Genomic DNA, 27,224 nt, shown 5'->3' with positions numbered 1-27,224 from the left:
ATGTGAGCATCATGGGGCAAATCTTCAGCCAGTATACATCCTTCTTGGTCCTGCAGATCAATGGACTTCTGTTAATTCATCTGGAACATTTGTGGCCCCAGCGAGATCACACTGAACTTTGTTCTTGACTGAGCGCAATACTTTGCTGTCAAGATGGAAAATTCTTTCTTTCTGTAATTCCCTTGAATTTTGATTCTTCCGTATGTCCTTTACTCTGTTATATACCAAAAGTTACAATATTCTCCACGAAACCTTTGAGAGATGGTCTGTGTGATCTTTCTTTTGCTTTTATTAGGTTATTGTATTTCCACACATGAATACCGAGCCCTGAAAGCTCACCTGGATTCTCTGCTTATGTGCCACGTTCATTCTGTGCAGAGATTAAACTTGGCTGATTCTGGCATTCCCTTAATTACCTTAGCAAACAAAGTCCTGAATGGTTGCTTATTTTTGAAGAGCTTCTGTCTTTTATTTCTAACACAGTTGCACTGAAATCTTGAGGAATGCCTCCCAGCTAATTGTCCTCTAACGGCTGCATTTGCAGGACAGTCTGCAGTGCTTTTCACCTGTGTTGCTGTGCTGCAGGCAAGTTTATCCTCCATTTAGTGGTGATGAGCTGAAAGTTGGAATTGCCTTGTGCTTGAACGGATCCTGCTTTCAGGGATCGGCAGTGCTCCCTTGGGTCAGTGCAATGCAGCTGAGCATGCTCCAGGTGGTGCAGCCTTCCTCTGCTCTGCGCCTGTGAGCGAGGCATTTGGAAAAACGAGTTGTGTGCAAGCACACAGTTTCAGGTTGCAAGGTGACCCTTGGGTACATCAGTCAATTTTTGTGTTTATGTGTTGTTTTTCTCATTAAGTTTCTAATTTATGTGATTTTCTTCCCCTTCTTACCTTATGCAAATCCATGTGAAAAATGAAATGGACTGTTCAGGAGGAAATGTAGAATCTGATGGCACACCAAATGCCACCCGATGTAGAAGACAGTGAGTGGATGGAAGTTTAGTATTTCCCTGTCCCTCCATTCTGATCTCATCTGTTTATAACAATGTGTTATATAAAGCAGTGAGAAAACAGCAGACATGCTTGGCTTTTAGAAGTTGACTTTTCAGTGTGTGGGTAAATTTTGTCATTGTAAAGCTCTGTCACTGTTCATGCAAAGAACTTACAAGTGATGTATTCACAGAGTTAAAAGCTGAATATGCGTTGTGAGCACGTCAGAGTCACCAGTTTTATAAATAGTTACTAGTTTATTGATTAAAAAAAAATTGTGGGTGGCTGATGATTTAAAAAAAAAAAAAAAAAAAAATCTGTTCCTCCACTGGAAAACATGTCTGAAAAAAAACCTGCTGTTCTTCCAGGGTTGACTTTTGTTGCATTTATTGCCTTCTCGTAGAAAACCAGGGAGGGGCCAACCTCCTTCAAACATGCAGCAGCGCAGTGTTTGTGCACTGCCTTGGTCTGCCCTGGTCTCACTCTTGGGTTCCTGCTCTGGGTTGGGTCAAGAATGTGGAAACTGAGATCTATTTTGAGCAACAGGCATGTCGAATAGAAAAACCTGTACTTGTTTGAGGGTCAGCAAAGTAATTAGGGCCAACAGCTTCAGCTATAGGCACATCACTGCTCTTTTCCCAAAGATGACTTCAGAGCATGCATTATGCAAAGTGGTGCTCTCTAGGTCTTCCTCCTTGCTTCGAGTCAATGCCAACCCTGCTGTCCCTCCTGCTTTACCTTGTGTTATCCATTTCCCATGTCAGTGCCGTCTTGACCTTCTCCAGCATGTGTGATAATCCTGTTTTATGGGGAAAGTAGGAGAGGTTCATGTCCTCCTTACTCAGCCCATGGGTGTCCTGTACAAGGTGCTTCTAAAAATAAAGGTTGCAGTGCTCTGTGGCAGTCACTCCTCTAGGTCAGTGAATACAGCTTCTTGAAACCAGCAGGCTATGCTGTATATTCAGGCTTCATAGATTCCATTAACATTTTGTTAATGAAATGGTGCTTTGTCAAAGAGTCTTGAAAACTTAAAAGGGTATTTAAGCTTCTTCCATGAGTCAATACCATATAATGTCAACATTGCCACGAAGGGATAATTCAGAGATGTCACACAAAGCATGTGTTATGCCATTTGCAGTCTAGCAAAACAGCTCAGCATTTATGTTGTTTAATCCATCTTCAAAAATCTTTTGTTCTGAAAAAGTTTGAGATCAATTTTGTCAGTATTTACTGACACAGAGCTGATGTAAGTCACTGTGCTCTTATTGACTTCATCTGAGTTGTAATGATTTATCCCAGCCTCAAATTAAGTCCAAATTAGGCACGTGAAGAGCCTGATCTCAAACTTCTTAGGAATACAGAGTTGACCAGCTCCCATCCTGCAGAGGGAAATGTGGCCTAAAATAGAATGAAGAAAATAGCTTGAAGTGATCTGGGACAGCACAGAAACAGTTCATAGAGACTTAGAGTAAAGCAACATTATGTAATGTTTTGCACTTATGAAATAATGTACTTTTTTTTTGCTAAGAAGTAAATTTGAAATACAGAAATTGAGTTGAGATGTGAGCTCTGTCAGGGAGCAGAGCATGTGGACGTGGGGTTAATTCCTCAAATATGTGTGCTGCAGTACCTTGGGTTTGTGTCACTGTCACAGTGGGTCTGACTGAGGTGCAGATCCTCATGAAATCCCTCCTTCCATTCCTTTCTCCTACCTTTCTGTAGTAATTCTGTAACTGTACCCACTGTGTGAGGAAGCAGTGTCATCCCACTGAGCGTTGCAGTAATGCTGTTTGTTTTGCCCTTGTGCTTTTTAATCCTTTTCCAGTAAAGCTCTGTATAATTGATGTAATGAAAGGTAGCCTCAGCTTTCTTTGAAGAAAATAGACTGCCTTACTTCATACTTGGCTGAATACAAAACACTTTCCCGTGATTATTTCTTAGCTGTATTAAATCTTGTTCAGTTTCAGACATCCCAGATATATGGGGTCACTTCTGCAATACGCAAAATGATGTAAAGTTCTTTAAAAATAATTCATGTATTTCCATGGCAAAGGTGGGTGTTCCATTCACAGTCAGGGTTTTTCCTTCCAACCAGGCACTGTGCAGAGCAGCAGTGCTGCAGAGCTGCCTGAGGAGCTCAGCAGGAGCAGAACCAGCACTGCAGCAGCGATGTGAGTGAGGGGGAATGGGCCCAGCGCTGCATTGCTGCTGTGGGTCAGGTACACCAATCCTTTCCAGTAAGGGGTATTTGCTGGCTTGAGTGCATGCAGCAGGAAGAAAAATAGTATGAGGCTCCAAAAGTGTAGTCTTATGCTGTTTCAGAGCCTGAGAAATATATGGAGCGTAAAACAATTGCTCTTCCTGCAAAGGGTTATGGAGGGCTTGCAGCCTTGTTGCTCCAGGTGAGGTCACTGCAAGAACAACAAAAAGGAGCATAAAATCTGAGAAAAAATCCACGATGCAAATGCAGGCATGTTGTGTGTAGAGAGCATATGCTACAGCCTTTGTGTGTGAGAGGGCCTCAGCTTGCTTCGTTCTTCTTGAGATCTGCCTCACATCAGCTATGGGTGATGACAGAGTATGTGCTGTCTGCATAATGCAATTACATGAAGTTCTTGGAATTATCTCCCAGCTCCTCATATATTTGATCGGGAGCATTAAAAAAATAATACACTCGCAGTGCTAAGTAAGAATGAGATTTTAAGAAGCAAAAAATCTTACCTAAGAAGCAGAATCAGACATAAAGTCTATGATCCATTTTTGCCTGCTCTTATAGACTGAACTCAGAGTAAGGCACTGAGTCTGGAATGTTGCATTCAGCACTGCAGTAAAATGAAGTGTATGGCAATGGAGGCAGTGTTTAAGATGAGTTTATAAAAACAAAAAAGCCCACAAATGTACTTCTAATAAAAATATGACATTCAAAGACTGTCCAAAAGACTTTGCTGATTTTAATGTGAACATGATGAGTCTAAGAAAGGAGGGTAGAGATGAGTGTAGGGTGCTAAATGCTTTAACCTAGTATTTGAAGATCAGGAAGTGTAAGCCCTTGAAGACATTATATACTGAAAAACTATTATGGGTGATAGAAACAGGCATAAGGTGTATATCTGTGGTGGTTAAGTTTGAAGGAAGGGGGAGATGGATAGTACCAGATGGGCAGTGACTGTTGGAACAGGTACAGGGCCCTCTGACTTGGGACCTTGTGGTTAAATTCAATAAATGCAACTGCCTTCTCAGTAGAAAATATGAGATTTGCAGATGCAGAGCTACCTACATCTTAAAAAAACAAAAACACCCCTTGTGTTACACAGAATTAATCTAAAATGTTTTAAATATGAAGTCAAGTGTTTGATGTGAAGGCTCCTTAGAGAATCTACTAGATTATTATACTTCTGCTTCACTTAAAAATCTACTTTGATTTCCTTAACATCATCAGTGACATTAAACATCTGTTGATCTGCTTGAGCATGAACACTGCATCTCTTCTTGTTTCAGTTTTCCGTGTGTAGAATGAGAACTATGCCTCTATACTTCGCATAGAAGATGAACTCTGCCACAAGCAGCTCTGTAGGACTCTGTGCTTAGGCAGCTCCCATCATGGCACAGCTTTTGTCTTATGCTGGGTTTTTCAGATCTGAACACAGAACGGGTAATTGCTGCCATCTGTAAAATGAATGTCGTGTTTCCTCTATATGATGTTAGATTGGGTAATTAAAAGAAATCATTTTTTTTTTTTTACCTTTCTACCATATATTGAACAACTGATTATTCTCATTTCCTTGTTTCAGGTGGTTTGAACAGTGGGTTGTGGTGGTCCAGTTTGTAGGAAACTTTAATGTTTAAACCAGGAGGATGCTATAGATAGAGCTAATCTGTGAGTAAGTTTTCTGGGAGACCATTATGTCTCCAGTGGTTTTCAGTTTTTTTCTAAAGAAGGCATTGCTCTGTGTGTGTCTGTATGTGAGGGAAAGAGAGAAAGAGCATTGCCTGGAGGGTTTCAGCTATCACACTGTCTAAATATCCCTTATTTTTAGTTGGAGTCTTCTGAATATGAGATCCCACTACAGGTAGGTGAAGTGACCTCGTCGGGTTTGAATCTGCTCTTCCCTGGCAGATGCAAGGCTGCAGCTTTGAACAGGAGCCCCCTCCTGCTCCACGCACAGCTCTTTGAATTGCCCCTGATACGCTTCTAAGGCTCCCTGGTTGTGTGCGAGGCACTTTGAAGATGAATGCCCCAGCATAAGGAAAACATGAAACAAAACTTACTCCCTTATGTCAGAGTGTGCTGCAGATTTCTCAAAAGATCTTCAGCACAATGGCTGCTCTTTGGTGGGTGAGAGGAAATGGGCTGGTTCACCAGCTTGGCAAAGCAGCAGAGCAAATTTTCACAGGGCTATCCATTGGGTGGTAGATGCAGCAGAAGTGTGTTTGGGGGTCTCCACAATATCCAGGTCTGGCAAAACTTAATTCAAGAGGACTCCATTGGAATGAAAACTTTAAAAAAATTTAATGAAAACTATTTTGTTGTTATGTTTTCTTCCCCCTGAGGTTTGCTATGTTTTTCAGTGACCTAGCAACAACTCCTGCCTCTGCAGATACACGATAGGATACCGGGGAAGTATTTGAGAATTTGGATAATTCCCTTTCCTCATAATTCCCTCATGCTTGCTACTGGCAACACATATGAACCACCTCTGTCAGATGTGTGCCACAGAAACCTCTGTGGTTAAATCAAGCAAAGGGCATTTCAGCTGTATGGTTTCTCTAGATGTCTGTAGAACAAGTCGAAAGATGTGCCATGTGGTCTCGAGGGGAAATACTTTTCTCTGTCTTCATGAAAACTATGGAGCCCAGCTCCTTGGGTTGTTCGTTACCACCAGAATTTTCTTGTATTTTTGTGATGTGACCTGGTGTTCTGAGGGATGAAGGACTAATGGGGCCTTAGAGTGGAAAAAGGGTGGAAGTTTACTCTTTTTTTTTTTTTTTTTTTTTTTACCAGTTCTGAATATTTATGTGGCAATTGGCATGAAGCTATCCGTTAATGTATTTTTTAAATGTGAAGGATCTGTTCTTCTGGCCCAATTGAGTGGTGATGTATGACCCCAAACTTTTTATTACCATCAGAGGAATGAACTCATTTTCTTGATAGGTTAATGGAGATAATGTAAAAAACCTGAACTGATGTCCCAGGAGAGACTAGGTGCAGAAGGGAAGAGGAATAATAAATTAAAAAAATATATATAGGGATTTGTGACATTCTTCTCAGCAATTTTTGGATAACCACACTGAAACATTCAAACTCCCTGTGAAGTAAATAGAGAAAAGCAGAACCCTCTGGGCCACAATTCTTCTCTGTATGTGATAGATCCCCTTCCTTCCAATCAATTAATTGCATCCTGAAATCATCTATTTCTCACCATTGACTTTAAAGGGATTTTAGATGACTAGCTCTGATATAGCTGTCTACAGAATAAGTGATTAAAGTTAGGTTAGATGAACTGGCAAACCATGAGGACTTTTTTCTTCCTTCGCGCAAACTCCTAAATCAAAGGCATCTCATCAGACTACTATAAAATGCAGCCTTCAGAGGGATAGTTGTCTACTTCCATATTCTGGCCTCTGAAGGGAGGAGGGAGACTCAGTTTTGAGAGAGGTAAAGATTTCTCTCCCTCTCTTTCTCTCTCTCAATCACAGTCATATTGGGAAACGTAGACATTTGTCAAATTGTGGCCAAGTGTGTAGATGTTTGTCTTTATGGTATTACAGAAAAAGTGGGATAAAGGGTCTTTTTTAACGATGCTAATGCTCACACTGGTTCTCAACACCTACCAGCAGGAGCAGCTGCAGTCCATGTGACGCTGTACACTAACCTCTGTAACCCCTCCCCGTGGCTGCAAAATATGAATAAGCTGTAGGTGGTTGTTAATGGGAAGCTTCCCAAAGAAGCATTTATCAATCCACCAGAGAGAAATTCTCACAAAAAATCCATGCAAGTTTTCCCTGTTTTATGTTTGGTTTTCAAATACAGGTAAGGTTGTAACTGGTATAAGTGTGATCTATGAGCTCCTGGCAACTGGCGAATATTTCCTTTGGGCTAGAGAAGTTGGCAAACCTGATGCATACTGTACTTCCAGAGTCAGTATTAAATTCAAGGAGTGGAGAGAGCAAAGCAAGGGATGACAGTTTAGTTTGAAATCAGAAAGGCACTCACTGTGACACAGTGCATACATTTGTGTCCTCTAATCTAAAGTTTAATTTGTCATAATGGCTAAAGTTTCAAATTATTATTTAAACCTACAGACAAATCGAGTGCCCCTTTTCCTGTCTATAAGTAATGCTCTTCTGCCAAGTGATAGGCATGAGTATTTTTCTCCTAATCAAATCTACATATCTTTGTCTCTGATAGTCCACTGCTGAGTATTGATGGTTGTAATAATTGGCTCTTTATTGGTACATCGGGTTTTCTCTGGGATGTTTCAGCTTTCTGTAGAAAAACCTTTTCAGTTTTATTTCTTTTATGTTTGGGTACTTGCAAAAGTTGCTAATCCTGGTGAGACTGTAGGACTGTGAGCCTGAGTCAGTGCTGTAATTTGTTGTGCAGATCATGTGTCGGTATCTGATATCTCTCCATTTATCTTTTCTAGTAGAAATACCTCTGCTGTCATTGGCTACATTTAGCAAGCAAATGCAATCTTTCTCCTCTGTCTGTTATTTTCTATCTGTTTCTAGCTTCAAGGGTTGGTGGCACTCTATGGTGGCTAAATGCAAGAAAATCTAATAATGTCTTTCTAATATACCCATTTATCTGGTATCATATTTTATTTTAACTCTTAATGCAACTGTATAATCATTGCTCCATTGCCGTAATTGGATTTGGAAGTATATTTGTGCAATTAAATTACATCTATAGCATTTCTATAAGCTTATCCAGAGTAATTAGTAATCTTATAATTTTTATTGGAATCATATTTTATATCCACTGCGCTCATTTTTCTCTTCATATTCTTCAGCACAGTTGCACCCGTTTTGCTTTTTACACTGGTATTTCTGGCATAAACAATCATTAAGATTTCTTTTTCTCCACTGTGAATGTGAACAGTCTAATCCAGCTTTCATTGAAGTCAGTGGTAATCTTCTCATTTACTTCAGTGGAAACTGGATCAAGCTAATCGGCTGCAAATTGCATTCAAGGCAAAGCTACATCTTATCACTGAAATCATTGTGTAGCAAAGCATTATATATTGACAGAAGATGTAAAACAGTTGATTGTTTATGTATTTTCTTGCCAGATATTTTGGAGATTTTGAATAAGTTCGGTTTTATTACTTTTTAGCTCATAAGTTTATAGTGTTCCACCAATTTTTAAAATACATCTAGCATGATCTTCTTGATAAGTTAAAAACCTTTTCAAAGATTGTTTTCAAAAGGTCTAGAACTTTGCTTTCCAGACATTTCCATTCAATCCTCACTTTATTAAAAAAAATGTAAAAATATATTTTTCATTTTTAATTGAAAAACAAATATTTGATTATTATTATTTTTTTTTTGTAATAATCAGCTCCCTCTTATGTCCCATCAGCTGTATTAGTCCATTAATATAGCTGATTCTTTTCTTGCTGAATAAGAAAACCTGGACACACCTCAATCCATAGCCACTATTATGGCAAACTGTACTCCTAGAGAGCAAAAAACTTATGATGGTCACTTTTCTCTGAAAGTTTTATTTCACAACTGCAGAATGCTTATTATATATGCCAACTCATGTATTTGTAGATGTATTAAAAAAAAAAACCACAAAAAACAACATTGCAACTTGCTTGCTAAGGAGTTATTTTTCTTTTCTGCAGAGCTCTCTGTTGATTAAAGGTTTGTTGCTTGGTACTGTCTCTCTCCTTCAGGCAATTAATGATTGCAGACAACTCTCTAATCTACAGTTTTGGGGAAAGGTTATTGAGAAGGTGATACAGCAACCTGTAATTGTTTCTGTGGCTTAGAAATTAGTCTTTGTGGGCCAGGTATGGAAGAAGGGTCTTTTGCAACCTAAATGATACTGTGATCAGATCCTGGAGTTCCGACTGAAAGTGGTGCTGGTGTCCAGGACTGAAAACATTTGTGTGTTATTTATTCAAAAATTGTGCCAGTATAAGGTTGGAAAGAACACTGTGAGAGATAGTAAGGTGCTGTTCAGCACTTGAAAGTAAAAAGTCAAAGTGAATGGTGCGCATCGCATTCTGGACAGAAGTTGATCCTAGTAGACTTGAGAAGTTGGCCCTTGTATGCCCAGCCTTTTGACTGTAAACAGGTTGATCTAGCAATTTGCAGTGGATATTTTGTATTATTCTTTGGAGAAGAGTTGTTTATGAATGCTACATGAAAACAAAAACCTTAAGCCTAGTGATTTCATTAATAATAATTTGAGCGATGCAGCGGGAGCAACCATGCAGCTGTAATACAAATCCTAAATACAGCAATTATTTGCATACTGTGCCTCCCCACCAGCAGTGCTCCCAGATCAAGGGAACAACCTCAGCAGAGGTTGGATTTTTACCAGTAGATGCATGTGAGCAATTTGTACTGAAATTTTGTCAAAAAATGACTAGTGTTTTGCCACTTAAATCCATGGAAACATCACAATGTTCTTTTAGAAATGACTCCATGAATTAATTGCAAATTACTTATTAATGAAACAAATATTCAGCTGTCACTGGAACTAAACCACATGATATGCTTAATGATTATTTTTTGAGAAAACACTTTTGTGTTTGTTTGATCTGCATAGTGTTAACAGCAGTAGAGAAAGAAGTGGTATTTGGTGTTGGACTGGAAACTTGAAACTTGAAAGAAAAAGAACAGGAGGAAAACTGTCAGCCAAATAACTGCAAAATAGGTGAAAAACCCAAGGAAATAACAACTCCTTAAAAAATATGTTGGAAAGCCCTCTTACTGTAGGCAGCCTTGATTAGGTCATGAGAGTAAAATATGGTGACACCATGTGCCTAACGGGGCTATATATGCAGGGCTATATATGCAGGGCTTTTTTTTTCCCCGTTTGCTCTCAGCTGTAAGGGGTGGCATTAATAGCTAATAACCCTTTACTCTCTTTGCTGTGCTGTGGATGCTGTTTACAAGACCAGAAACAGGCCAGTATACGAGCAAGGTACATCCGTGTTGTGAATACGTCTCAGGTGTCCTTGTGCTGTTGCTGCTAAATTATTTACCACTCAGCAAGCGTGTGCCCGCGTGCGGTATTTGGAGGAGGGTATCTGAGGTGAAATCCCATCAGTTTACCCAGAGCTGACACTGGAATATTCATTATCACATTAAATCTAACCGCAACGAAAATGAAGTCTTCCGCTGATTATGTGCTTGCATAAGAGATTTCTTTGGTGGCAAGCTTCTGTGCCAGAGACCTGAATATAAAATCTAGTGAGTGGAAACTATTATTTTTATGGTAAATTTGCTTTCTTGGAAGTTATGAGACTTGACGGGTTTAAATTCTGTTTTAAACCTGCAGTGTATTATATGATTTTTTTAAACTGGCCACAAGAAATACTAGCACACATCACATGTGCTCAGTCTCAGCCATCAGCATGACTCAGGATTTCCCATACAGTGAAAAAGAAGGCAGATTTGATAGCAGGAGAATGGTACCTATTTATTTCAGTATAATGCTAGTCTTGCAAGGCTGGATGGTGAGTGCTGGGCAGGCAGTGCTGCTGGCACATACCTGCCTTTTCTGAAGGTGAGCATCTAAAGAAACAGGAGAATAAACCCTTTCTGTGGGAGTGATGATTCACTCTCAATTCGTAACTTATTGAAATCTGCAGCTGATTGCATCGACACAAAGAATTTTGCAAAATAAAAATACAGTTTCTCCATCCCATTACAATAGACTTCCTACTCTGGCAAATGGCATGGAATTAACATTGTGTTCTGAAGTTTAGTCATAAATGGCAATTGATAAAGCTTGGTTTGAGTCATGGCTGCATCAAAACCATCATCTTCCAGAGCAACATCGACATGCTTTCTCAGAAAGCCAAAAATACTTTATGGCATATCCTTTGTTTTACTTCTCCTGTTATCATCTGAAGTTATATGTGTTCTTAGTGAGCAAGAATAAAATACAAACATACAGTAGATACAAATGTGCCAAGCTCCTTCAGGTTATACTGGTACTTGTAGAGAGTGTAGACAGAAACACAATGGTCTCTAATTGAGGCAAATCTAAGTTTAATCAACATTTAAAGGAGGAATTACATGTGCCACAAATCCCCCTTTATATTGCACTTAACATCCTCTTACCTGCCCTTTAGTTTTCATGGTTTTTCTTATCTTGACAATCGTATTTCAGCAGGATTTGCTTACTCACTGCCCATATGCTTTTCCTTTTTACTGTTGCATTAATGCCAGAACACCATCCCGATAGTTTCCTCCTACCACACTTCGATGCCAGACATCCAGGGTTTTGCATTTGTTTCATTTGTATTCAATTTGGTCACATTCAGATTCGGAGGGGAAAAAAAAAAAGAAAATCAGCCCCACAACCAAATGCTGGTTTGTGGACAAGACAAGTACTGTTCTGTTCTCCAATGTAAAGGTCTAGAGTAGGGGAATATGAGAATAACAAGAGGCAAACTCAGCTCTTTTTGGACTCCCACATAAGTTATGTATGATTTTGTACTGCTTTCTGCGCTTACAAACCTATATATATATATATTTTAGTTCAACATGTAACAGTGAAGTAGTTCATGGATACGTTCTGCTCAGTGATCCATGAGTATAAGTGGAGCATGGTGCTGCCTTGTGGCAGCACTCCAGAACGTTCTCTGCAAAGACACTCATTACTGTGATGGCAAAATACAACACAAATTGCCTTCTTTCTTGGTGGATGTTTCTGGACTTCCCTCAGCAAACAAACTTGAAATGGAAAGGGGTACAGATGTTCCTGATCAGCACGAGGTGACTTGGCAGTTTGCATACCCACCTGAGTGTCTCCAGTTCAGTGCTGTGGGACCTGGCGTTGGTGGGAAGGGGCTGAAGTTGCTTCTCAGGCTGATGGCTGAAAAAAAAAAAAAAGGGATAATTTTACTAGTGGGAGCAGGATTTAGCAAGGAAACGGAAAGGGAACAATATAAGCTGTGTTGACAGCATTATTATTAATAATTATTATTTATTTACTTAGGGACAGTTTGTTTTGTATCTTCTAAACAGTTTCTACCAGAAAGAAAGCAAGCTATAAATGCAGGCTTTAACTTCTGCTTTATTTTTTAGAGAAAAGTCTTGTGTCTTATTAATATCTCATAAGCAAATACAGTGAAAACATTCAGTGTCATGGAGATAGACGATGAAAATGATTAACCATTGAAACATGGTTCCACACTGAGCACGTAATTGTCAATTAAAGCATTACTTTATTTTCCACTTGAAAGTATACGATTTTAGGTCTTGATCTTACGCCGCCTGGCACATGGCAGAGGGATAAGAGGCCCTCTGGGCTCCCCAAGGGGGCTGGGCTCCTTCTGCAGCCGTGCACATTGGGGTTGTGGCTCTCAGTAGTGCTCCCTGGCTCAGGTACTACCTCATCTGTTATATGTGCAGGCTGCCTTCCCGGTGGCACCTTGATCATAGATCAGGGCAGCGTCACCCTTGAAAATAACAATAATAATAGGAAGACTGCTAATAGTCAGTAATAGTGGTACTGTGTTATTTATGGTTAACTTTAGAAGAGAGGGAGTTCATCTTTGGACCTGCACTGGTGGTAGTCGCAAGCAGCGAAGCAGGAAAAAAACCTTTCACTGGCGTTGAAATTTCAGTCATGAGATGTAAAAGGAAGTTGAGTTGAATGCTGAGGAAATTCAGAAAGATAAAAACGATTTCAGTTTGGTAGTTCTTCACTGGTTTTGCAGTTCGGCAGCTGTCAACATCTCAAAATATCATCTCACCCAAACTGTTGAAAGAAAGAAACCCTTTGATTTTTCCCATGAGACTCTGAAGCTGAAAATGGACTCTTTGTAGTCTCAGCCTCATTTCAGACAGTTTTTTTTTTAAACATTCTTTCTGGCAGGAACAACTAATTCATAAATAGAGTCTCTGTTAATTAAATAAGTTTTATCGTTTTAACTTGCCTTGTAAAATGAAAAAGAGAAAGTAAATCTCTAGCATATTTCCTTCTTTATTACAAATCTTAAGAGACTAAGCATCACATTTCTTGCATCATTAATAATGCAAATTAGTTTTTGTTTGGGTCTCACATAAGTTTATGGTTAGAAGTAAATATTTAACGCACAAATCGGGGAAATCAAATCATATATAGTATAGATTTTACTTGCCAGTTATTGAAAGTTAACGTGAGATTGGAGCACCGTGGTTTCTGTTTATTTAGCCTCTCTCACTCTTGCTTTTCTCTCAGTAGAACTCTTTGTAACTTGTCATTAAACACTGTTATATTCCTCCAATATCTGTTTTTACTATCTTTACAGTAGCCACAGTGTTCAGTGTTTAATGCCATTTTAAAGTAAAGGTTAAACATATATAGCATAGTTAGTGCTATACAGATTATATTTTTGGTCCTGATTATTGGCAGGAAAACCAGGTGATTATTTACAATAATACCTAAAAATGTGTTGACCTTGCAGCCGTTCCTCTTACTTTGCTTAATGAAGCAGTAGTCAGATAGCCAAATCAGATTAACCACCCTTCCAAGCACTGTATGGCAATGCCTCGTGAGGGTGAGCATAGAACTCTTTGATGTTTCCTTCTTAACTCAGGGATTTGGGGTTGGACTTGATGATCTCTAGAGGCCCCTTCTAACCCCTACAATTCTGTGATTCTGTGAATAGCTTGTGGTTAGTGTATATATCCTACAGTAGACTTTTCTGCCCAATGTTTTTGCATATTATTCTCAGAAACATTGGGAATGTTTCTGTGGAACGTTTGTGGCTTTGCAGGGCATCCATACTGGCAATGCTGAAGTGTACAAGAGCAAAACGTGGCACGCTTCGAGTGAGACTTGGTACACCTCTGTTTTAAGCTAATAATCAATAGAAACGATATGCTCCCTGTATAAATGCAAGATCTTCGCATCTGTGTCCCCAGACAAATTACAGACATTTCACAATGACATCTGTGCTTTTTTTCTTTTTTCTTTCTTTCTTTCTTTCTTTCTTTCTTTTTTTTTTTTTTGTGTGTGTGTGGTGGATAACAAAAAATAATAAGTATCCTGTTATTTTGTGCATGAAATCTGATAGTGAATAAGACACCAGAGAGAATTCTCTGGTGATAAAAATTTAAATAGATCCATTTATCAACGTGACAGAGATTTGACCTGAAAGTTAAAGTGTTTGAAAGTTAAGTGGTGTTGTATAGCAAAAGTTGCGGCTGTGCTGCAGATAGACTCCAGTTTTTGTAAGTTATTAAATCAAAATAAAAGATATTGACAAAACAATAAATTGCCCGTATCACCCCATCTAATAGCTTCTGGGAGCACTAAATACATTCTCCACACTAAAGATGTGTGAAGCCTTTCCCTTTCGCATGCTTTTGTCCTAGCAGCCGTGCTGTGGGTGGCTGTGTAGCAGTGCAGTGAGCGCCGTGCCAGCCGTGTGCTCAGAGCAGGAGTGGGGGCACCGCGCTCTGCCAGCATCACTGCTGGACTTTGCAGATGGGGACTTAGTTGTGCTCCCGGGCATGAGAAAATAAAATGAAGGTGCTGATATCTTCTAGATGAAGGAGAACTGGGGTACAGCTGCTCCATGGGGTGTGCACCCCGTGCCCTGAGCCGTTTTTGGGAGCGAGGAGCCTGGGCAGTCAGTGCAGCCTGCATTATGATGCTGTGCTTGGAGGGATGGGTTTGATTTTGGGGGACTCTTCCCCCCCCCCCCCCCCCACCGGTTTATTAGCTGGAACCTGCTTCCTCCTCTGGCTGTTCAGCCTCCACGGGGTTACAGGGGCATACCCCCCACCTACAGCTTCCCCACTGAGGAGAGAATGAGTCTGGCTCTCTTTAGCTTGAAAACGACACAGATTTGAGACTATTTCCCCTCCTGCCGGCTTTTCCATGGAGAGCAGCACAGAAGACATTACTATTTATAGTGCACAGTGCGTGTACACAGCATGGTGTCCACCAGCTTTTCAAGAGAGCATCCCACCAGCCTGAGGGGGTCATGCTCAGCTGTCCTGGGGGGATGGGGCCCCGAACTGCCCTGCATGTGGGAGGCAGGTGTTTTTGGGTGCATAGCACCCATCTGCCCTTGCAAATATATGGGTATCTTTTACTTATTTTTACACTAAAAGACTTGCCTCCATGTCCAAAGGCAAAGTTATGTTCTCAGCATGAATAACATCAGAGCTTTAAGGTGAGGAAGAGGGGTTGCCATAAAGCACTTACAGTACAAAGGAGTTGTGGTGCATTTGCAGAGTCTGGTTTGGGGTCAGAGCACTCATCTGGGCTGGCAGCCACAGACGTACCCAAATGTGCACCCCTGGAGCTTTGTATTTCTAGGCAGTGTGTGACTCACCATGCGGTCCTCTCTGTGCATCCCACTTCAAAAGAGCACAAACACTGCTGCTTTCCTATTTATTATCTAATATTTCTAGTATTGCAGGGATTTTATGCAGCAAGGCTTCTTACAGTCTGAGGAGCCCCAGCTGAGGACAAAGTCCCACTCAGTGACCATGCCTCTGTCTTACAAAGCATCCCTGTAAAGAGGCAGAACAGCCATGTCTTAAAAGGAAATGAAGACAAAAAAGTGTATTGGTTTAATTGAGGCCTTTTAGGGAGATTTTTTGGGGATGATGGCCGGCAATAGGTTCCCCACTGCCCACTCGATACCCAGATCCTGTGTGACGTGACGTCTCCTTTTATTTGTTTATGGCTTTGAAAAATCAGAGCATCTTCATCCAAGCTCCATTCTTGATATGAAAAAGATAGCTGACAATGGCAATAAAAATAACAGTAAGCAGTTGGAAAGGCCCAGCTCAAATCATGCTCTGTCAACAGCTTTGCAATCTGTATAAATATGAGTGGAAAGACAAACAACTCTGATTTCTCTTTAAGAATGTGAGTATCCATTGTCGTAGATTTAAATTAGGATGTTTTACTTGTACTGTATGTAAATTCATTCTTGGCAAATAACCCATGTCCACTAATGTATGTGTATTTTGGGTCTGTATAGTTTTGGTCTCTGTGAAATACAATGAAATTTGATAGCACACAGAAATACTTGCATGGAATGTCACATTTTTTGTGTGTGCTTCTCACATATCCATAAAAGAGTTTACACATTTCTAATTACTCATTCAAAAAGAGACTTTACAGCACTTTTAAAAGAGAGCCAATTTTTTCCCCACTGTGTTCTGTTTTTACAGCTTGTGGAAAGCTTATTTAACGAAAGTTTAAGTAATCAGCGAAAGTCATTTCTGAGAAAAGACTGACAGATATGAAGCCTCTTTTCACACTTCATAAGAGGTGGAGATAGTAGCCATAAAATTTACAACTGAATAGTGCTCTGTTTAGCTTAAGTTATAGAATTATTAGTTTTTCAGGCACGTGATAGATTCTAGAGAGGTTAAGTGTTATAAATAATTCTGTGTGCTTTGTATAGCTGAGATGTGTGTGCAATACTAATAACAACCTACCCCTCCAAACCCGACGTCCTGCTCACTCCCACGGAGCTGATGTTGAGCTGAAAATGTCTGTTTGGAGCTGATTTAGCTTCATGGTATATTAATAAAATGCAACATATTCTCTTTGGAGGGGCTCACCTTTGGCCATGAATGTACAAATTTCTGAGCCACGAAAAGGAAAAGCCAGAGGATGTTGGGTGAGAAATGAGGCACCAGGGAGCTGAGCTCCATCATCAGGTCTGTGCTAGCTCCCACAGAGTGGGGACCTCAGGTTCGGCTGAGGAAGGCTGTTAATTTTACCAGACCTTGTTCAGCCAGTGGAGAACTCTTCCTGCAGCCTTGGGATCAAAATTTGTCTCATTCCCGATGGCTCAAGGAAGTACTGAACTGGAATGCATACCTATAAGAGAGGCCGTATAGAGTGGCTGAGAAGAAGTGATTTATTTATTACACATTTATGTGTAAAAAGAGCAGGATAATGAGGAAGGGCTTGGCTGTACTACGTGACTGAACAGTTCAGGAAAAGTTCTCATTTCAGCTCATACAAATTTGCATGCTTTATAGAGATGGTAGTAGGCATCTGAACGTGATTCTTGCAGAATGTTATGAGATGTCCAGATGTTATGGCAATGGGTGACACATAGAAGTACTTACTGCAGCATCAAAATAAGAAAACAAATGTATTTATTAAAAGTGTTTAAATGTTAGGCTTTCCATATCACCCTTCCACCCCAGAGTTTTTGTAGTGCTTTAGATGTATGAGCTTACCTAGGAACAAACAGCAGAAATGTATTCATAGTTATTTAAAATAGCATAAACTGTGTGAGCCAGAGTCAGGTCCCATTGAAATCACCTTGAGATTTGCCATTGGTTTCAAGGATGGAAATAGGGCGTGCATTTTGCTCAGTCAGGGATGTTTTGTTCATTCTCACTGTGGCAGCTGGGGTAGAACATCAGCACAGCAAAGTGGCTTTGCCATACAACTTGCAGTTGATCTGCAGTTTAAGTGTAGCATCGTTTTTGCATATTTTTTTTTAATGTCAGCCTAATGTAGCCAGACCCATAAAGTTCACTCGTGCACCAGATTTCTGCAAGGCCTGTGTAGCATTTGTCAGTCGTGCAGAAATGGTGGTGGCACTTCGTTCCTGCCCAAGAGCTGGATTTTGTGCTGAAGATTTCGGTAATTCATATGTGCAGAATTATTTTGGGCATAGTTTTAGTTCTGGGGAAATGATGCTGAGAGGTGCTTTGTACGCGTGGCATTTGTGGAGAACGATGTGTGTGCGAGTGCCATTTGAAAGCTGATACGACACCATTAGCTGCTCTATTAACAAGCACTTTAACTAAATATACAGCAAATTCTCCTGTGTATTTATGCAATACAGGAAAAGTGCTTATCAAACCAGTTTGCAAATTCTCAGTGTTTATCTCCAACGTCTATCTCACCTCAGTTTAATGTTTTCTGGGCTTTGAACGCTTAGTTTTCAGGTCCAAGTCTCAGTGGTGGGAGAAGTGCCTCAGTTTTGCAAACCCTATTGATTTTCAGCTTTGGTCCTGATACCACCAATTCCTAAGTCCTATTCAGTTTGCTCTGAAAACTGTATTCTGGAGGCGTTCAGCGATCCTGCATTCAAATGGTTAATTTGCACTATGTTCTGTTAAAGAAAAGGAAAACTGTCACCCTGTCATTTCAGAGTCTGACACTAAGCTTGTCAAAAGAGACAGCTGTTAAACTGAATTACTGTTGACATGCAGAGAAACGGCCCTTGCCAGATGTAAAGGACATCTGCGGCAATGAAGTGGTACAGGGTGGCTTTTAAAATGTGGTCATACTGGTATTTGAATAGAACGTCTATGGCATTAAAACGTGGCCTTGACTCAGACAGTTTAAGGCAGCGAACCAGAGCCAATGAGAAGCACAAAGAAGTGCTGATCTGTTGCTATATCCATAACTTATGCATGAATATGAAAACAGTGCGGTGTCAAAGCTATTAAGCTCTTATCTTGTATCCAGGAGGATGTGGGTTTAAAACACAGTAGGAAATATTTTGTATTTCTGGGTCCTTGAATGCACAGATAGGTGAGGTGTGAATTCATAAGGTGGATTATGCGGGGAATGAATAGAAATAAGTCTTCTTGTCTCCAGCTAACAGCTGCTCAGATAGGAATTGCAGAGGGCATTAAGCTGTGCAGTGAGCATGGGATGTGCCTCACCAGCGCCGATACGGCTGCAGCAAGTGGGGAGTGGAGGTGGAAATGGGCACGTGGAAGTGGAACCAGCTGCATGGAGAGGTCAGCAACATTTTGTCCAGGTACCTTAACAGGACTTACTTTAAAGAGTTGCGATACCAAATTCATTTTGTTAAAAGACAAAAACAACAACAACAAACAAAAACGTAGAGATGATGAATATTTTATGATTGAGGTATTGAACTGACAGTAGGGAATTCAGCATGTTATATAAGTGTATGAGTCTTAGATTTGCATGTTTTTATGGTAGAAATAAAGCTGTTTTTGCAAAAGAAAAAAAACCATATTAAGCAATTTTGCTAAATGTATGAAAAATGAAATGTTATGAGATGAAACGTATTCATTACGAAATGAAATTGATGTTTGATGCTAGAAAAAAAAAATGAGACCAAACATCATTTTGAATATGTTAGCAGATCATATCTTGATGATTTATTTGTATGTTTAGCAGTGGCAGAAACCAAAGAGTTTGCCATCTGTAGGGAAGAAGGCAAATGATATTTCCAAATCATATGGGACAGAATGCTCCTTACTGTAGGAAAGCACAGTGTGTTCTAGGCAGTACAAAAGCTGGAAGGGTCAGGTTTGAGAGGTGTTTTCTCTCCTTGTAAGAGGGATATTTTCTTTCAGAGAAACTGGGTTTCTCCATACAGGACGACTCATTCCCCTACACTTCCTCTGAGGGTCTGAGATCATCTGACCTGGAGTCCTGTGTTGTTCTGACAGCATCCCTTTACCATGAAAATGCATTCATCAACAACTGGCAGAGGTCTCCCAGGTATGAAGGAGGCAGTAAGCAGTTGGTATTCAACCACCATGTCATTGGGTGGGACACAGAACAGTGTTGGGTTTCTGCCATCCCCAGGAGTCAGGGTGCCCTGCTTTGTCCCAGCCTGTCTGCTCACAGCCTGTCAAAAGCAGCAGTCTGTGCTGGGCTGTGGGATGTTACATTGGTCGGTTCTCTCAGATTAACCTCTGTATGGAGACAATATTGCTGCTTGACAGGCAAACCAATGCTAGTGGGCTGCTGGCCAACTCTTTCCAGTGTGTGCTATAAGCCACAAAAGGGAGGAAAACTTTGTTAGCATTTTGATAAGATCTCAATGACAAATACAGGAAAGTAAGTGTAAATAAAAATGTGTAATTAGAAAGGTGTGTATGTATTCCAGCTTCCAGAAGACAAGAAGGCACGTGGCTGCCTAGCAGGGCTGCCACCATTCCATGGCTGTGCTGTGGCACCGCTGGGAGCCTTCCAGCCCAGGAGGGACAGGGAGAGACACCTGAAAGGGGATCACTTCACATTCATTTTCTGCCTTCCTGTGCAGATGCTGTGCATGCTGTTGTCTGGGCTAAACCAGCAGCACCAGTACTGAAGTGCTCTGCAAAGGCATTCCTGCTGCTGGGATGGGATGGGGTTGGGGATGCTGCCTTCCTCAACAGTCTCAGGGGAATTATCCAACCAAAAGCTCAAATACACAAGGATGATGTGTGCTGCAGTGAGAAAGTTTGAAATCTCAATATCCACTCTTTACTGTTCAAGGAGAGCTCCAGCTCTGTTTCAGGTTTCATCCAGTGCAGACACGTTTATTTATGTAAGTTTAGCTACACTGTAATTATTAACTTTTTACAAACAAGCATGAAATGGGCTATTTAAACAAATAGCAACAACTGTGGTGTTAATGGCAGGTTCATCTGTGCTAACTCTTCAAATATCATCATTAGATTATTAAGGCTTTTCATGAAAAATCTTTCTCCTGTTCTGAGCTTTCATACAGCTTCTGATTTTGATTGACACTAAAATAAAATAACTAACCTATAAATTATAAAGTATGATTTAAATGATGTATAAATGCCTTATCTGTAAATCACTGCAAGGATCATCAGTGTGCAATGTTTGCGATTCTAGAAAATAAAAAAACACTACCAAGATGATAATAAGGCAGAATGCAGTTTTTCCATATTCCCACAGCACACTCACGTTAATTGTAATAATCAGACGAAGAAAAAAGCCCAATTCCATCAGCCCTCTGAACTTCCTGGGTAAAAAAATTAATCAGAGATCTACAACTCAAAATCTTTGTGAGTCATCAAACAGCCAAATTTCTGTCACTGAAGTCACTCCTAAACTGTAAAGTATGTTTGTACTCACCTGTTTGCTGACGTTGCAGAGGCATCTTTCTTCTTCACTTTGTTCAAGCTGAGAAATGAGCCTTTCTGAGTGCTGCCTATTCCCTGGAAGATGCTTTCTGCCCGCAGTGCGTTGTACAGCGAGCAGGGTGAGTTACTCCCGCTGAAGATCTACCCCCAAGCTTTAGTTTCTCATTGAAGTATCACAGACAGCACTGGAACTAGGTCACTGACAAACAGAAAAGAATACACAATGGCTTGTTATAATCCATCATTTGTTTGGAAAGCCAGAGAACTCCGTGGAGTGCAAGGACTCCATGTTACTTCTTAAATACCATGCTTACATTATTGTTTCTAGTTCTGTTTTATACAGCCAGATAGATGTTCATTGCTGTGGTAGTTATTCTGTCCAAAGGCATCAATGCCATGGGCTCAGGGTTAGCTCAGAGGGGCCATTATGTAATACTAGTGCTCGGTGAGTACCATCAATGTGCTTTAAATTTGGCTCTACCAGTCCTATAGTGGAAGACGTGGCTCTTACTCCCATGGGGGCTGCAGTGTAAAATGACTTAATAGCACATTTTGGGAAAGATCTAAATGCATGTTATAAATGACTAATTTATTGCTTGAACTTAGCATTTTCCCTGCTTAAAGGTATAATGATTTCTATGAATATTTCACTGTAAAATAGGTATTCTTTTTCTCTGCAGTACGAATCTTCCAAATGAAGTGTTTGTCACTGTTCCTTGCTAGGATGCTCACGGCATATTCCTGGCAAACACCTAAAATTCAGTTTCCAAGGCTGTGGACAGCAAAGGGCATGTTAACAGAGACAAAATGAGACTGCTGCTGGTAAACATCCTTGCAATGATAGGAACACTTCTCAATGTTGAAAGCCATCAAAAGAGCTAAGATATGCATGCATGCTGTAACTCCATGTGTGATCAAAATACCAGGCAACATTTAATTTAGATTTCTGCAGTTCAACACTGCAGAGAGTTCAGGATCTTCATAAACTATAAATCTTACAGAACCACAGAATCATTAAATTGGAAGAGTCATCTAGTCCAACTGACCACCTACCACCCACAAAATTGTGTCCTTCAATGCTCCATCTCCCCGTTTCTTGAATACTTCCAGGGATGGTGACCCCATCACCTCCCTGGGCAACCTATGGCAATGTATCACCACTGTACCCAACCTGAACCTGGTGTGCCTTGAGGCCATCAGCTCTCATCACTGTTACCTGGGAGAAGAGGCTGACCCTGCCTTGCCACAGTCTCCTTGCAGGGAGTTGTAGAGAGGAATTTTTAGTGGTGCAAAACCTTTTGTGATCCGTACTGATTCACAACTTGACTGTCTCAGTGGAAGGTCGTGAGGAATTACAATGGAAATCTCTGGGAGTCCCCTGAGGCTGACTTGCAACCCAGTGACCAACATACTGCATTTGTTTGTTTATGTGGCTACTTGGCCGTTCTTACTGCTTCTCTTTTATGAACTAATTTACCTAATAAAGCACCCCTTGCAATAATCAATGACTCATTACACTGAAAACCCGCAGGAAAGATTAATTGAATGAGAAGTATATAAGAGGAATGCTCAACTTTTGTATTTCTAGTGACCTAGATATTTAGTGCTTTCTTTATGCTGAGTTCTTGTAAGCTACAGGAGAGGTTTTTACCTTGAGCCACAGGGAGTTCAGCTGGCTTAGAGTGTGGAGATATTTCCTAGACACACTGAATCCAGTTCATTTATCATCAATATCCACAGGAAATAATAATCTGTTTATACATCACATTTCTCTGAGCTCTGCAAGGTTCTTGTTATGAATTCTTTCCAGCTGCTTTTCTCATTCCCAGAGAAGAATTGCATGTGAAGGGTTACTGCTTACCCATCAGTTACTCTAACAATTATTGACTGATAACCGCTGGTAATTCCAACTCTGTGACAGTCTTTGATAAGGATTTTGTGTAGTTATTATGCTCTAAAATGTTGCCTCACCCGTAAAGGTCTTGAACTTCAGGCTGAGCAGCTGACACAGCCACCTTTTCTGGATCCTTGAATAGAAAGAGGTTAATAATATGGACCAGGGAGATTCTATGGTTATAGAAATGCAGTGTAAAACTAGAAGGCCATTCAAAACTGCTGCTTTCTGGCACATAGCAGTGATTTCACTCGGTTTTTGGTAAATAAATGCCTGGCAGTCAGCTTGGGAAGTGAAGAATGGGGGAAGAAACACACGTCACCTGGGGGCAGTTCCTGTTCTATCCAATGGTTTCTGGAGAAAGTTAAGCAAAGCAAAAAATTAATAAATTAGAATGAGTTGGTTTTTTTTTTTTTTAAAAAAAAGGTATGGTTCATCTCATTCATCCTTTACATTCTTTGCATTAGGGTTTTTGCACTGCCTTTCAGTTTGGATTTGGTTCTCAAGCCTCACGCTGAAGCTCTGCTCACCTCTGTTCCTTTCCTTCTATCTGTTGTAGGTTTATGTTTTCTTTGAGATCAGTATATAACTGCAGCCAGACAGATTTGCACCACCTCAAAACAGATTTGCTGCTCCCCTTCCAGCTGAGTGAGTGATTCCACGACAGTAGGGAAATATTTCCCACCCTGGGAAGGCGAGAAGCGGGGATGCTGTCCTGAAAGGAGCCGTGAGCAGTCCCAAAACATGCTGATAGTGGAACTGGTACAGCTGCAAAGAGAAGGGAATAACCCTCCACCTCCCTGAAGAACACATCAGCTATAATTACTTTGCTTTTAAAGTAATCTGGGAAAAAATGAGGGAATAAGAAAGAGAGGAATGAATTCTCTGCTCAGTTTTAAAGCAGCAAGAATTTAAGTAATTTCAGTGCAACATGTTAATTAATATTCCCAAAGAGCTGTAAAGATAACGTAGAGGATAAATTCTTCAAACTGTAGGTAACCAACAGAAATGCGAATGGATATATGATACTGCCTCTGCTTTTGCTTGTCAGCTGATAAATTGCATTAAAAGTGGTGCAGACGCATGAAGGATTTCTGCAATACTTTGTTCTCAACTGTAAGCAGTTGTAATTGCTGTAGGGAGGTTATGCTGTGCTGTAGGGCATGGAAGGCAGTACTGTGAGGGTATGCTGGAAAAAAAGATTTCAGTCCCAAATGGATGAAACCTGAGATATAAATGCATGTCTCAACCCCGTACTGTGGATTTTCAGGGAGAAAACAAACTGAATGGTATTAGCACTGCATTGAATCTATTTGTTCTGTGGATCAAAAGCTGGATATTTTCCTTGCTCCTGTGTAATTTTATTGAAGAGAAATTGTAGAAAGCTTTTGCCTTAGCATTTTGTGCCAGTCTTTTCAGTGCTTCAAGGGATTGATATAGGTTACATAGTTGGCTTCCAGGCTAGTCTCCCTCACTAGCCTTTGCAATTCAGTGGGTCATAGCTCTTTAGAAATCAGATCCTGAATTGGTTGAATTGTGTATATTTTGCCATCAACGTACAACATACAGCTTGAAAATAATCACAAAACAAAACAAAACAAAAAAAACCCACACATATGAAATTGTCACTTTAGTATCGAAAGAGACTTTCTTCAAGCTAAGCAAACATTTGTTACTGAACTAAAAATGTTTGTTGTGTTTGTTGTATTAGATGTTAGTGCACAGCAGCACATTGCTGGTAATTTTGGAGCTCATAGGGTTTTTGGCAGTGGAAGACCCCCAGTGAGCAGCGTGTCAGTGTGCAGGCACAGGTTCTGCACTGTGTTCTGGGAATCCCAACCTGCTGCCCAAGGATGTTAGAGAGAAACAACAGTGATGAGCTGATATTTTGGGTCATCATTGTTAGTTTCAAAGAGTGTTCATGCTAAATGTAATGTTGGACAAACCGTTGGGTCACTGGAGATTCCTGCTTTTGTTTGGCATAAGGGAAATAACCTGATGTAGTGGGGATCTCAGCCTCTAACTGCTGCACAGTCCTCGTGTACACTCTGCAGTACAGGGTTGTATGTTGTAGTTAGGGGAAATGATCAGAGATTTCAAGCAAGATGGAGAAAGGGTCCAGACAAATCGAGAATGGCCAAAACTGGTGGAGAAACTGGTTTCATGATATGAAACAAAGATCATCAAATAGCAAAGAAGATCTGATGCTTAAGGTAATATATTTTCATATCCAGAGACAGCCAGCCCTGGTGCTTTTCAAAGTAATTATAAAGTTGACTCTGGGAACAGCTTTGGAGAGAAGAAAGACAGCAGAGGAATGTGACAATGAACTCTGGGAAGAAAACACAGTGCCATGAAGAGGGGGAACACTTGGGCACCTGTTGTGACAGCTGTGACTGAGCACACGATGACCAGATCAGAGCGAATAATGAGAGAATCTGCTCATTTAAGAGTGTATACACAAACTCAGCAGGGACGTAAAACTGTTTTGCTTTGTTTTACTGATAATGTGTTATTGGAGTCATGTCTCTGGCTGTGTCCTAGAGTAGGTTCAAAACGATTACTTATATGACACAGGATATATTTAAGTCTGGGAGGAGTGATACGGGAGAAATGCACGTATCTCAATTTCTGGTTTAAAAGCAAAATGAAATTATGTTTTTCTAAATGAATTTATTGATTTCCATTTAACTAACACAGGGATATCCATCTCGAGGTCTGTGTTACCCTTGGAAAATTTGAGCTGTGAAGTAATTGCTGAGTCAGATTAAACTATTTACATCTCTTACCAGAATCCTGGTGCATCCCCTAACCTGATCTATGTTGCTCTAAAAATAACCTGCAAAAAAATAATCTCAGTCCCAACTGCAAAAGTTCGAGTCCATCTCTGGGTGGCTTCAGCCAGGGAGAAAATTTTGGCTGATCCATGGCCATGGGGCTCCTTGTAATACTGTGCTTTAGAAGGAGGTAGGCATGTTCTGGATTAGGTTGGGGATTAAAGAGCACAATTTTAAAGTGAAAAATGCATGCTTCTGGCAAAATAACACCATAAGTGAGCAGCAAATGAGATTTCTTTCATACATAGAGCAGAGTAATATGCAAGACACCATAAGGGAAAGCAAAAGGGAAAACAGAGCCATTCTTTGGTCACCAAGAAACAGCACAATCTAATACAACTGCCCACACTGACAAATAATGGCATTTTGTGCAAGAATAATCACTGCTGCTTTGATTTAAAGTGAAAACCTTATTGAGGAACTTTGACTACGAACACAAGGTGTGTGGAATGTAAATACCTGGGTGCAGCCAACCAGCACAAAATGTATTTGGAGAGAGCCTACTGGAAGGCACTGTGCTTACAGATCATCATGTACAAGGAATAAATTACTGTAGGGTTTGCCAACTAATTTGGCAGAGGTGTGAATTCTTTATCTATTAATCAGTGTAGGGAAGCATGAAGCACCTATAAACCATTCATCTCACTTTAGCTTCTTGTTTAAATTTAACTAGTGTTGGTCTGATTTCACTAGAAAAAGTGAAGGTACAGTTGAACATAGAGGTGTAAAACAGAATACCTGGGATAGTACTGATGGTGTGAGGTTTTACAACCAAAAGTCACATTGTTTGGACATTTTTCTCCAAAGTGAACAGCCATAAAAACTCCTTACAGGGAGACCCTTCACTCACAAGCAGAAAACAAGCACCAGGTGCCAGCACCTTGCTGGTGTGAATGGCGTTTGTAACATCATGAACCAATTCAGTTCTGTCTTGTGCCTGCAGGCTTTTTCTCCTCTCTCAGCAGTCTTTTTTTCCCATTCCTTTATTTTTGTGTATATATATAAGGATTATATTAATTAGAGAAATTCAATTTCTTCAGGTTTTGCACTTATCCAGACTTTTTCTACTACTAACTGTGCTGAAATTTTCATTAACTGCACTAGGACAAGAGTTAGACCAATGCTATTTTCTCAACTCTCTCAGAGATTTGTTTACATTTTCTTCCCATAATTTCTGCAAGGGTTACGGATAAGGCAGTAATCCATGTACCTAGTTATGGTATGCCTTATAGTGTGCATACAGTATGTGATACAGAGAGTTGCAACAGCAGCAGAAAGCCCCAGTGGGCCACTTGCAATTCATTTCATGTCGGTGTAACTTTAAATCACTTAAAACATTTACTTCTTATTTTTAATAAGAGAATTCTTTGAAATGCTTTTTCTTTTTTTTTTTTTTTAAATGAAAATTCATTGCTAAGCCTTAAAGTCATACATGCAAGACTTGAAAATTGCAGCTTCACTAAAAAGCAT

The 27,224-nt window shown here is 40.2% G+C and overlaps 2 long non-coding RNA genes across 2 annotated transcripts in view; one reads left to right on the top strand and one right to left on the bottom strand.

Moving 5' to 3' along the window:
* Nucleotides 1-27,224, top strand: part of LOC149916015 (uncharacterized) — a 75,625-nt gene that overhangs the window by 39,506 nt on the left and 8,895 nt on the right. The gene's annotated exons all lie outside the window — the stretch shown is intronic.
* Nucleotides 2,236-21,156, bottom strand: LOC149916016 (uncharacterized). The gene is made up of 3 exons (XR_016471069.1): nt 21,016-21,156; nt 11,977-12,051; nt 2,236-2,387 (listed from the first exon to the last, which is right to left on the bottom strand). It is a non-coding gene; the product is annotated as an uncharacterized LOC149916016 (long non-coding RNA).

The sequence above is a fragment of the Phasianus colchicus genome, chromosome 14, assembly GCF_987193195.1.
Source record: "Phasianus colchicus chromosome 14, bPhaCol1.hap1.1, whole genome shotgun sequence".
Lineage (NCBI taxonomy): Eukaryota > Metazoa > Chordata > Aves > Galliformes > Phasianidae > Phasianus > Phasianus colchicus.
This window is presented reverse-complemented; position numbering and strand designations above follow the sequence as displayed.